Source organism: Lepidochelys olivacea (genome assembly GCF_965140295.1).
Source record: "Lepidochelys olivacea isolate rLepOli2 genome assembly, chromosome: 10".
Lineage (NCBI taxonomy): Eukaryota > Metazoa > Chordata > Testudines > Cheloniidae > Lepidochelys > Lepidochelys olivacea.
The window spans coordinates 37,470,672-37,484,003 of record NC_140420.1 but is presented as its reverse complement, the minus strand read 5'-3'; positions in this window follow the sequence as shown (position 1 = coordinate 37,484,003).

The window sequence follows — 13,332 nt, the reverse complement described above, 5'->3', positions numbered from 1 at the left end:
TGAGTGCCGGAAATACCAGGGCTTCACACAGATCAGCAGAGTCCAGTGCCAAAGAGACTCAGCACCATTGGTGAGCATGGTGCATTTGTGCCTGGACTCTACTGGGAGCTGAGGGCACCTCGGTGGGCCAGGGCACTAGTGTAGCAAGTTTATGAACCTCTTTTGAAAGAAGCTTTGCTGGAGGAGATTCGAATGCTTGTGCCCCAGATAGCAGCTATTTCCTGTCTGCCTTCAGCAGCAGAACGCAGTGAGCTGGGCCAGAACAAACCTGCACCAGGGCTAGAACTGCTGGCTTTGCCAGGAATGTCCCTAATAATGGGGCAGGGCCCTGGATTTCTGCTTCTGTCTTCTCCTGGACCCATTAACCAATGCCACAGGCTGGGGACAGGACTGCGGGGGGAGGGGGGGTTGTTTCCAAAGTGGTTAATTGTACATGCTCTTGTAACTGAACTGGGTGCTGGGCCAGCAGAGAAATAGAGCTTGGGCCTGTAAGGCACATAACCTGGGTGGGTGGAGCTCGGCTCTTTGTCTCCCTCTAATGGCTGGACCACATCCAGCAGTCGATGGCTCCACTGCTCCTAAGAGCAGTGGGACTTGCTTCTTTAGCTCATGGATTGAGAGTATGAGGCTCCAGGTTCAGAGCCCACAGGTGATCTGTCCACAGACATCATAACACCGGTCCGTGTGAGCTGGGTGCATTAGGAGCAGCGAGGAAAGTTCGGCATCCTTCAAGGAGCTACCTGGGACGTACATTTGCAATAGGGACCAGAATGAATAAAGGGAGCCATTTGCTTTTCTCTCCCCTCCTATGGTGTTCTGCCCCTCCTGGGTTACCTGTGGGGGTGGGGGCTGGGAGCAGCTGCCCCCACCCACACTGATGAGCAGGTGCAGACGAGATCCGACTTGCCTGGCTGCCCCCAACTCCTTGCTGTGCTGTGTAACATGCCAGTCAGTCCTTACAGTGTCACTCTCTTCTCCTTGCAGGGAATGAGCGAGAGATGTCGTTTGTGTTACTGCTGGGCAAGAGCTGGGGCTTTGCTCCTGATGGGGTGGGTGGTGCCGGAGCTGGCCACCTTTGAGCGTTGTTCACTTGGGCTGTCAGCGGGCGGGGTGGGGGGTGGAGAGGCAGGAGGATGGGGGTGGCTGCAGCTGGCCCTTTTCTGCCTTGAAGTGCCCCTCATCTGAGCTTGTGAGGCACCATTAGTAATGCAAACACTAAGCACCACGGGGCTGCTGTGGCCTAGTGGGAAGAACACAGCACTGGGAGGGGCTGGGCTCTGCTCCTTACTCTGCCACTGATCTGTGGGCATGTCTCTAAGGCCTAGCCTGTGCTGTGTCAGCCAAGTGGGGGTTTGCTTGGCTCTGAGTCTGTTATGATTTCTCCCCTCCCCTCTGCAAGCAAATGGCCAGGGATGGGTGGTGAGAGAGTGGAGCCTTCCTCTTCCCGCCAGCTGGAGGTGCTGGCCTGGGACCGGAGGGAGGGGAGTGGCACCGCTCCAAGCTCTGCAAACCCTCCGAGGCATGGTGGCCCCCTGTGCCAGGTGAAGTGCTGGAGCACGGCTCTGTTTTGGTTGGGCCCCTGTGACAGGGTGTCCACCCCACCCAGGACTGGAAGGGTTTAAGGGGCCAGGTAGGCCTATTAACTCCACAAGCTGCACCTCGGGGGAGAGCCAGGGAGCAGGGAATTGCTGGCAAGCAGGCTCAGCAGCTATAAAGCCAGGAAGCTGGCACCAGACGTAGGCAGTAGTTACTCCCTGGAAAGAAGGAGGAGGGTTTGGAGCTGTTACTCCCAGGATAAGGAGGGGAACTAGGAGTGGCAGGAAGCAGTCCAGGAAAGGAGCAGTGAGGGATGGGGGAGGAAGCCCAGAACTGCTGGGTGGAGGATTCTGGGACTGGACCCAGAGTATAGGGCGGGCCGGTGCAAGGATATTATGCGCCCTAGGCGAAACTTCCACCTTGCGCGCCCCCCCGTCCTCCGCCCCTCCCCCTGGAACATCGCTTATTATAAACTTTCAAAAATGAATACTGCATAATGTGGCATTGTTCATTAGAATTAATACATGTTCGGCTTGAAAATTTATTAATTTAATTATTTGGTCTACATATTTAATGAAAATAAATGGCCTTGGGTCTCTTGCACATGGCTAGAGTCCCTCCTGCACCACCACCCCCCCCATAGATGTGGAAAGGGCTGTTTTGGGGATCAGACCACAGAGCTGGGAGTCGGGATCTGGCTTCTATTCTCCACCCTGGCACCAACTCACTGGATGACTTCAGGCAAGTTACTTCCCCGTTCTGGGCTTCAGCTCCCCCCAGCGCTAAGTTGTGAAACGGTTCCTTGCTCCTGGGCTGGAAAGTGCAATGCAGGCAGGAGGGGTGTCTGAAGGCCTGTCTTCCCCACAGGTGTGAGGCAAGGACAGAGTTCCAGCCTCCGTCATGGCCGTCCTGGTTGCTTTACTCTGCCCCCCGCCAATCGCTGCTGAAGCCCCTTACTCAGAGCGTCTGGCCCAGGGCAGAGGTGTGAGTGTCATTCTGGGCCTGATTTTGAGAGATGCTGAGCACTTCAGGTCTTACTCAGGCAAAACTCCCACAGATTGCAAGGAACCCAGCGAGCTAATCTCCAGTCCCATCACAGCAAACGCTGCTTGCCTTTGGGCTATCGCGAGGCTGCCGTGCAATCCTATTCGCTCCTCCAGCCCCTTTTTGGCGGGGGAGGGGGGAGGCAGGAAGAGATGGTGGCAGGGATTTAATGGACAAATGTAAGCAACTGGTGATGATGCATCGTGCCATGGTCTGGTTGCCTTCTCTAAGGGAAGTAAGAGCCTAAAGGACTTCACTGGGAAACTGTTGCAAAGAAGTTGGCACCCAGCTCCCCAAGCCTGGCGTACAGCATGAGCACAGGGGGAGGGAGGGCACCGAACCAAGCGGTTCTCCCACATGTGACTGTTCTCAAAGCTGCATGTGTGCTCGGGGCATTTCCCCATGACCACTTGCAGGGGCTCTAGCCTGTGGGACAGCTGAGCACACCACACTGCTCCTGCAAAGCCCCCTCGCGCCGATCCAGGCTGCACCCCAGCCACCAGTCCCTGAAGAGAAGCAGGTGCTCGTTACCTTTGGCGTCTCCCCTTCAGGTCCTGCCACCTCCAGTCTCCTCCTCACCCCCAAGAAGACGAGGAGAGCAGTGATCCACAGGATACCCAAGAGAGACAAAGCCAGCCGGCGACTCGGCCATCTCATCGCTCAAAAGTCCCCCCTGACGGCAAGGCGAGGGGCAGAGAGGCTGGCACCCCCATGGCAGGGGGAGCACTACCAGCAGGCTGCTTCCCCTGCACAGGGCATGGCTGGAGTGGGGGCTACTCCGAGCCTGGGTGGAGACAGAGAGCGGTGAGTCCCGGGCTGGGCGCTGTGCGGGGCGAGGGAGGAGGAACCACCAGGGGTGGAGAGGGCTGGAGAGCAGGGAGGGAGAGGCTGGCTCAAAGCAGGAGCTGCAGTGCCAGATGGTGTCAGGCTCTCCGGGAGGCAGGAAGGTGGTGTTGTGTGTCTGGCTGTGTCACCCTGGCTGGCAGCCCCCAGGGAGCAGGGGGAGGCACTGTCGGCTGCACTGTTTCCCCTGCCACTGCCAGCCAAGGCATCCCCCCACCGGGAGCAATAGTGTAAAAAAAAAATTGGGGGGCACTGCTTTTTGGCGCCCCCAAATCTTGGCGCCCTAGGCAGCCACCTAGTTCGCCTAGTGGTTCCACCGGTCCTGCGGGCCTGGTTCTCCTACCAGCCACTGAAGGAGGGGCACCTGAGGCAGTGAATGGGAAGACTGCCTAGGGCTCTTAGAGGAAAGACTTTGATATACCCCGGAAGGGGGAAAACTGAGTGACCTGTTGGAGGACTGAGACGTGAAGAGGACGCTGCGGTTCCTGGGACGAGAGAGGAGCTGCAGACTTGAGACAGATGGTGTGATGGTGTGCGACTGCAGGAAGGGGTGTTGAGCTTGAGAGCTAATCCCCAGAGTGACCAGGAGGAGGCGCCAGACGAGCGGTTAGTGGTGTGCCCTGTCCCAGCCTCCCACAATGGTGTAGGCCTTGGTGCGACTGCACCACCTGCACATGGTAGCTGCATCACCGCACCATTAAACTGGGGGTAACCAGGCAGCTCTGAGATCTGGCAGTGAAAGTGTGAGCACTGAATTATTTAGTAGCCTGTTGGTTCTATGCTCTGTCTATATAGCTGAAGTGAAGGCAATGTAAATTTCATCTCTCCTGAGAGGCCTTTTAATACTTGGACGGAAAATACGCATTTTCATATGGTTATATTTCACAGAAGCCATTCATCTATTTAAAATGTAGGAGACAAGGTACAAAAGACATTTAGTATTGTAGAACCAGCCAAATGTTCATGAGATTTGAGATATATGGTATGTGATCCAGCCCCAGTTTAAATCTGCTCCACTATTGTAAATTCCAATTACATCATGCCACCTATTTTAAATACCATGAAAACTGGCTCATTCCTCAAGTATGTTTTATATATTGCCACATCCATTTGAAATAGATGAGCAGTGCATTTTATGGCACATGTGAAAATCTCTCTCTATTTTTTTCCATCTGGGGTGTTATAGGATCTTTCAGAATATTCATAATGGGGCTCAGAGGACATGTTCGACTTGAAGGCAATAGCAGAGATTTATGGCTGGTGCAGAGGATGCCAGTGAAAAGTCTGAAAGAGCCCTCAGAAGACAAAGACCTGTGATTTCATCTCACACTCCCTGCAAGTTAATTTTGTGAAACAGACAAGACTGGAAGTTTCCTAATGTAAGCTGGGTAGGCTATTGGAAAGAGCTTTCTCTTAAAGGCGGTGGACTTTTCCACCGGAACAAAGGAAAGATTGCTATACAAAGCAGCAAACCAGCCAGCGTCTGCATTCCCTTTGCCATCATTTCAGATGTTTTGATGCCTGATCTGCACCAACATCCACCAGGGATTGGTGGAATTGAACCCTAGATGTTCTTCACAAGATGCCCAGAGCCTTGCTGTGGGCGCTAATGGGACCACTCTGCTGATGGCTCACTTAGCCCCAGTGTGCATGATGCAGCAGCATGGGCTGTTGGTTAGAAAAGTTGTGCTGTTACACGTTTAGCATTTTCACATCCATGTAGGATGTAAGGAGAGAAGGAGGCTGAGACAGAGTGGACTTTGGGTCCTGTTGTGTGTGCTAAAAATCCCATTAAAGTCAGCAGCAGTTTTGGTGAGACGTGACACCTGAGTTGAGGCACTGGTCCCCGTACCACCGGTACCGGTGAGCTTCCCACCAAAGATCACCCCGGCGCAGGTCACCCTCGCCTAGATGGTCTCCCAGAGGTCCGTTCCCACCAGGGTGGGATCACTCCCTGTCGTGCCCCCAGTCACCAGCCCCACGGTACCGCTTGTCCAGCAGGCACCGATCCTCGCCCTCGCCTCACCAGTCACCGACCAGGGTCAGTCAACAGACTCAGACCTCAACGGCTGCACCCTGGTTGCTGGAAGGACAATGATCCAAGTTGGACCGGGAGTTCAGCCCTTGCCAAGGAGGGGTGATTTGCAGCTGACCCATGAAACTGGCACGGCGCCTGCAGCAATGGCATGGTAACAGGGACAGTGGCACGCTCAATGGCTGTACTGGAACCCGTGGGGAGTGCGTGTTATGCCAATCCCATATTCCCGCCAGTCCTCCCTGGCCACCTTGGACAAACTGCCCCCAGCATTGCTGGCACTGGAGTCAGAACACGGTACTGAATCCTATGTGGGAGCAGCACATTGGACTCCAGCACCTAGAGAGCCATCCCCGGAGATGGAAGGGGAACCCACCACTCCCCAGGTGGTGCATTTGTCGTCGTTGTCTCTGGACAAAACGGTGGCAGATCCCTCCCAAAAGATCAGTCCCCCTGACCACTTCAAGGAACACCACGCCCTCCATAAAAGGGTGGCTACCAAATCGACTTTAAAAATTGAGGGGGTCGCGAAGGAGTGCAATGACCCCTTTAATGTTATATCCTTCTCCACCCCGGCCCGGGTTGCACTGCCCATCCATCCAGGGGTCCTTAAGATTGCCAAAGGTTCTACTCCCACTACTTCCTAATCACGAAAGCAAAACGGGGCCTCAGACCCATTTTGGACCTGTGTTGCCTCAACAAGTCTCTCAAGAAGTTGAAGTTTCACATGGTCTCCCTGGCCTCCATCATCTCCTCCCTGGATTCAGGAGACTAGTATGCCGCCCTTAACTTGAAGAATGCGTAGTTCCATGTTTCCATTTTCCCAAGGCACAGGCGCTTCCTTCGTTTTACATTGCCATTTCCAATTCACAGCGATGCCATTTGGTCTCTCATCAGCCCCACAAGTGTTCACACAGTGCATAGTGCTAGTGGCCACTTACCTGAGGCACTGGGGTGTTCAAAGGTACCTGAACCTTGACAACTGGCTAATACAAGGTCGGTCCCGGGATCGGGTGCGGCAACTGCAGTGGCTCAGGAGCCAGCAAACAGAGCTGTAAACAGGGGAGTTTCAGTGGGATTTTGTATTGCGGTGCTTGTTTGGGGTTTGTTTTTGCTGTGGGTGGTGGTGGTTTGGTGTGGTTTGTGTTCCCCAGATTAACAGGATTTAGGTGAGAAGGCTATGACAGACGCAGAGGCAGCAGTGGGAGTGACCCGTGTAGTGGAAGACACAATGAAGATGACTGGATGTGGAAGCTGTGGTATGTACATGATCCTGGAGGGGCCACCTGGTAAGAGTTTTGTCTATATGAAATGCCGTCTAATAGAGCTGATGGAGGAAAAGATCAGAGGATTGGAGACGCAGGTGGAAAGTCTGGTTGAGTTTAGAAAGGGGTTCAAGCGGATTATAGAGCAAAGACATGAGGCAGCTGAAGGGAAAAGCTCAGACTTGCAGATAGAAGCAGGACTGAAGAATTCTGAGGTTCTGAGAATTCAGCTGGGTGAGGAAAGTGGACAGTGGAAGCATGTGACTAAGAGAACCAGGCAGAGGAAAAGACTGGCTAGTGAAGGAGAAATAGAGCTCAAGAATAGGTTTGCAGAGTTGGAAAACGAAGAAGGGGCTCAGCAGGTGGTCACTGAAGGTGGAAGGCCAAGGAAGAAGAGAAGAGAAGCTAGTCCTATAGGAAAAGGGGAAGAGTCAATGGAGACTACACCAAATATGAGTCCCAGGAGGATACAGGATGGGTTGAAGAGGATTACAAGGGAGAATAGGAATAGAAAGAACTTGCAGCCAGAGGGAACAGGGGATAGTCTGGAGAATAGCACAGTCACCAGAAAAAGGCAGGTCTACGTGATCGGGGACTCTTTACTGAGAAGAATAGACAGGTCTGTAACCAGAGCTGATCCAGAGAATAGAAGGGTGTGCTGTCTTCCAGGTGCTAAGATACGGGATGTAGACCTGAGGTTGAAAAGGATCCTAAAAGGAGCGGGAAAGAATCCCCTAATTATCCTTCATGTGGGAACAAATGATACCAGTAGATTCTCGCTGGAACGTATCAAGGGAGACTATGCTAGGCTGGGGAAGACACTTAAGGAAATTGAGGCTCAGGTGATCTTTAGTGGGATTCTGCCTGTTCCTAGAGAAGGGCAACAAAAGTGTGACAAGATTATCACTATCAACAGATGGCTTAGGCAGTGGTGCTATAAGGATGGCTTTGGGATGTATGGCCACTGGGAGGCGTTCATGGACAGAGAACAATTCTCTCGGGATGGACTTCATCTGAGTAGGGAAGGAAATAGACTTCTAGAATGGAGGCTGGCACAACTGATTAAGAGAGCTTTAAACTAGGAATTTGGGGGAGATGGTTGGGAGATGTCCAGGTAATCTCCACGCCGGATTTTAGCATTGAGAGGGAAGAAAACAAAGTAAGAAAGGATACAGCTGTGGGTAGGAGAATGGACATAAGGAGGAAGGGCAGTGTGGATACCAGTCTAATAGGTTATACTGGCTGTAGAATGACCGTGCCTAATCGGGTACAGAATGTGAGCGAGGCCAAACAGCAAAAATTAAGATGTTTGTACACCAATGCGAGGAGCCTAGGTAACAAAATGGAGGAACTAGAGCTACTGGTGCAGGAAGTGAAACCAGATATTATAGGGATAACAGAAACGTGGTGGAAGAGTAGTCATGACTGGAGTACAGGTATTGAAGGGTATGTGCTGTTTAGGAAAGACAAACAAAGGTAAAGGTGGTGGAGTAGCATTGTATATCAATGATGAGATAGAATGTAAAGAAATAAGAAGCGATGGAATGGATAAGACAGAGTCTGTCTGGGCAAAAATCACATTGGGGAAGAAAACTACTAGAGCTTCCCCTGGGATAGTGCTTGGGGTGTGCTATCGACCGCCGGGATCTAATTTGGATATGGATAGAGCCCTCTTTAATGTTTTTAATGAAGTAAATTCTAATGGAAACTGTGTGATCATGGGAGACCTTAACTTCCCAGATATAGACTGGAGGACGAGTGCTAGTAATAATATTAGGGCTCAGATTTTCCTAGATGCGATAGCTGATGGATTCCTTCATCAAGTAGTTGCTGAACCGACTAGAGGGGATGCCATTTTAGATTTGGTTTTGGTGAGTAGTGAGGACCTCATAGAAGAAATGGTTGTAGGGGACAATCTTGGTTCAAGTGATCATGAGCTAATTCAGTTCAAACTGAACGGAAGGATTAACAAAAATAAATCTGCAACAAGGGTTTTTGATTTCAAAAGGGCTGACTTTCCAAAATTAAGGAGATTAGTTAGGGAAGTGGATTGGACTGAAGAACTTAGGGATCTAAAGGCAGAGGAGGCCTGGGATTACTTTAAATCAAAGCTGCAGAAGCTATCAGAAGCCTGCATCCCAAGAAAGGGGAAAAAATTCATAGGTAGGAGTTGTAGACCAAGTTGGACGAGCAAGCATCTCAGAGAGGTGATTAAGAAAAAGCAGAAAGCATACAGGGAGTGGAAGGTGGGAGGGATCAGCAAGGAAAGCTACCTTATTGAGGTCAGAACATGTAGGGATAAAGTGAGAAAAGCCAAAAGCCATGTAGAGTTAGACCTTGCAAAGGGTATTAAAACCAATAGTAAAAGGTTCGATAGACATATAAATAAGAAGAAAACGAAGAAAGAAGTGGGACCGCTGAACACTGAGGATGGAGTGGAGGTTAAGGATAATCTAGGCATGGCCCAATATCTAAACAAATACTTTGCCTCAGTCTTTAATAAGGCTAAAGAGGATCTTAGGGATAATGGTTGCATGACAAATGGGAATGAGGATATGGAGGTAGATATTACCATATCTGAGGTAGAAGCGAAACTCAAACAGCTTAATGGGACTAAATCGGGGGGCCCAGATAATCTTCATCCAAGAATATTAGAGGAATTGGCACATGAAATTGCAAGCCCATTAGCAAGAATTTTTAATCACTCTGTAAACTCAGGGGTTGTACCGTATGATTGGAGAATTGCTAACATAGTTCCTATTTTTAAGAAAGGGAAAAAACGTGATCTGGGTAACTACAGGCCTGTTAGTTTGACATCTGTAGTATGCAAGGTCTTGGAAAAAATGTTGAGGGAGAAAGTAGTTAAGGACTTTGAGGTCAATGGTAAATGGGACAAAATACAGCATGGTTTTACAAAAGGTAGATTGTGCCAAACCAACCTGATCTCCTTCTTTGAGAAAGTAACAGATTTTTTAGACAAAGGAAACACAGTGGATCTAATTTACCTAGATTTCAGTAAGGCGTTTGATACCGTGCCACATGGGGAATTATTAGTTAAATTGGAAAAGATGGGGATCAATATGAAAATTGAAAGGTGGATTAGGAATTGGTTAACAGGGAGACTACAGCGGGTCCTACTGAAAGGTGAACTGTCAGGCTGGAGGGAGGTTACCAGTGGAGTTCCTCAGGGATCGGTTTTGGGACCAATCTTATTTAATCTTTTTATTACTGACCTCGGCACAAAAAGTAGGAGTGTGCTAATAAAGTTTGCGGATGATACAAAGCTGGGAGGTATTGCCAATTTAGAGAGAGACCGGGATATCATACAGGAAGATTTGGATGACCTTGTAAACTGGAGTAATAGTAATAGGATGAAATTTAATAGTGAGAAGTGTAAGGTCATGCATTTAGGGATTAATAACAAGAATTTTAGTTATAAGCTGGGGACGCATCAATTAGAAGTAATGGATGAGGAGAAGGACCTTGGAGTATTGGTTGATCATAGGATGACTATGAGTCGCCAATGTGATATGGCCGTGAAAAAGGCTAATGCGGTCTTGGGATGCATCAGGCGAGGTATTTCCAGTAGAGATAAGGAGGTTTTAGTACTGTTATACAAGGCACGAGTGAGACCTCATCTGGAATACTGTGTGCAGTTCTGATCTCCCATGTTTAAGAAGGATGAATTCAAACTGGAACAAGTACAGAGGAGGGCTACTAGGATGATCCGAGGAATGGAAAACATGTCTTATGAAAGGAGACTCAAGGGGCTTGGCTTGTTTAGCCTAACCAAAAGAAGGTTGAGGGGAGATATGATTGCTCTCTATAAATATATCAGAGGGATAAATACCAGAGCGGAAGAGGAATTATTTAAGCTCAGTACCAATGTTGACACAAGAACAAATGGATATAAACTGGTCATCGGGAAGTTTGGACTTGAAATTAGACAAAGGTTTCTCACCATCAGAGGAGTGAAGTTCTGGAACAAGGGAAGCTTCCAAGGGAAGCAGCGGGGGCAAAAGACCTATCTGGCTTTAAGATTAAACTTGATAAGTTTATGGAGGAGATGGTATGATGGGATAACATGATTTTGGCAATTAATTGATCTTTAACTATTCATGGTAAATAGGCCCAATGGCCTGTGATGGGATGTTAGATGGGGTTTGGGATCTGAGTTACTACAGAGAATTCTTTCCTGGGTATCTGGTTGGTGAATCTTGCCCATATGCTCAGGGTTTAGCTGATCGCCATATTTGGGGTCGGGAAGGAATTTTCCTCCAAGGCAGATTGGAAGAGGCCCTGGAGGTTTTTCGCCTTCCTCTGTAGCATGGGGTACGGGTCACTTGCTGGAGGATTCTCTGCTCCTTGAAGTCCTCAAATCATGGTTTAAAGACTTCAATAGCTCAGACATAGGTGAGAGGTTTATTGCAGGAGTGGGTGGGTAAGATTCTGTGGCCTGCATTGTGCAGGAGGTCAGACTAGATGATCATAATGGTCCCTTCTGACCTTAATATTTATGAATCTTGATCTGGTTTGTTCCACCTCTTGCGACCTGGGGCTGTTAATAAATGAGCAAAAGTCTACCTTAATCCTGGTACAATGCATAGAGTTCATTGGAGCGGTCCTCGACTCTACTCGGGCCAAAGCCTTCCTCCCTGATACTCAGTTCCAAGCCATGGCAGAACTCATCTCATGCATGCAAGCCCGCCCTCTTACCACTGCTCCCACGTGCCTACAATTGTTGGGCCACATGGCGGCCTGCACTTATGTGGTCCGTCATTCATGGCTCCACCTCAGGCCCCTGCATGTGTGGCTGGTGTCGGTCTGCATCCCCAACAGACACAGCATGGACCATGTGGTCAGGGTCCTGGATCATGTACTATCGTCACTAATCTGGTGGCAGAATCCTGCATCGGTGTTGGAGGGAGTCCCCTTCATGGCTCTGTTCAGGTCCTGATGGACAATACAGCAGCTATGTTCTCTACCAACAAGCTGGGCCAGATTCTCTGCCCTTTGCCAGGAAGCCCTCAGGCTCTGGACCTACTACATACAACACGGCATCCATCTCATAGCCACTCACCTCCCCGGGGCAAGGAACACTTTGGCAGATCACCTCAGCAGGACCTTCTCGTCTCGCTATGAGTAGTCCCTGCATCTGGAAGTGGTCAGCTTCATCTTCCAGAGGTGGAGAACTACCCAGGTGGACCTGTTCGCGTCCAGGCAGAACTGGAAATGCCACGTTTTCTGCTCAGTTCGGGGATCGACAGAGGCTCCCTGTCAGACACTTTTCAGCTCCCGTGGTCAGGGGCTCTGTTGTACTCCTTCCCTCCAGTGCTGCTAATTCACAGAGTCCTCATGAAAATCGAGCAGGACAGGGCGAAGGTGATCATAGTGCTGGGGTGGCTGCACCATCACTGATTCAGACCTCTTGTTGGCTGCTCTGTTACAGCTGCTGCTCAGGCTGGACTTGCTGTCCCCAAACCATGGCAGTCTTTTGCATCCAAGCCTGGCAGCACTGCACCTGACGGCTTGGCTGCTGCTTGGTTAAATGTGGAGGAGCAGGAGTGCTCAGTTGTGGCCCAGCAGGTCCTGTTGGGCAGCAGAAAGCCCTCCACCAGAGCAACCTACCTGGCCAAATGGAAGTGCTTGTTGGACCTTGGATAAAGGTATTTGGCCTGAATGGGCCTCAGTGAAGTTGATCCTGGACTACCTTCTGCATCTCAAGCTCCAAAGCCTGTCCCTTTCATCTATCAAGGTCCACTTGGCCACTATTTCAGCCTTCCAACTGCCACTCTAGAGCAGGTCGGTTTTTGCCCAGGATATGACTGCCAGGTTCCTCAAGGGCCTCAAGCCCCTCTACCTGCACGTCAGGGACCCTGTTCCACCCTGTTCTGCTATGACCCACCCTCCTAGAAGGAATTGAGATGGTGTAGGATCGGCAGTGCCTAACATACCAATGCATGAGTGTGGCCCTCAAGGGGGCACCACAGCTGATCCAACAGATACTGCTAAGGCAAAAATCTCCAATAACTGTGCATGGGGGGGCAAACACGCCTAGCATGGAATGGACATGAGCAACACATCTCAAAGAACAACAGTTAGGAAAAGATAGGTAACCATTTTTTATGATCAACTCTGTCTTCATCTCTTGTTTTTCATAGATGACGACGTGTCTTTGTCCAAGTGCTGTGTCTATGAACCTTCTGCCCAATGTGCTGTACTCCTAATAAACCCTAGCCATCTCATTTCACATTGCGTGGGCTCCTGAGACAGGGGAATGGAGTGGGCAGTATTTATTATGACAACAGAAAGTTCTGCTCTTTGGCATTTCTGGGAAATGGGATTTGTCTGAGATGGAAGCAAAAGTATTTATTTTAATGTCGTGTATGGACCGTTTGTTGTATAAACAGAGGGCTTACTTTTACAAATGCTTTGTGGTTTGTTACTCCATTAGGGCCTGATCCTGCATAATGCTAAGGGCTTCAGAGAGAGATGCTAAGTGACTTTGCAGCTCCCCAAAGTGCTCAATAGCTTTCAGAATCAGACTCTTAAAAATCAGTCCCAGGGGAGAAAATGAACATAAGGACTTGATTTCCCCTCTTACTCCAG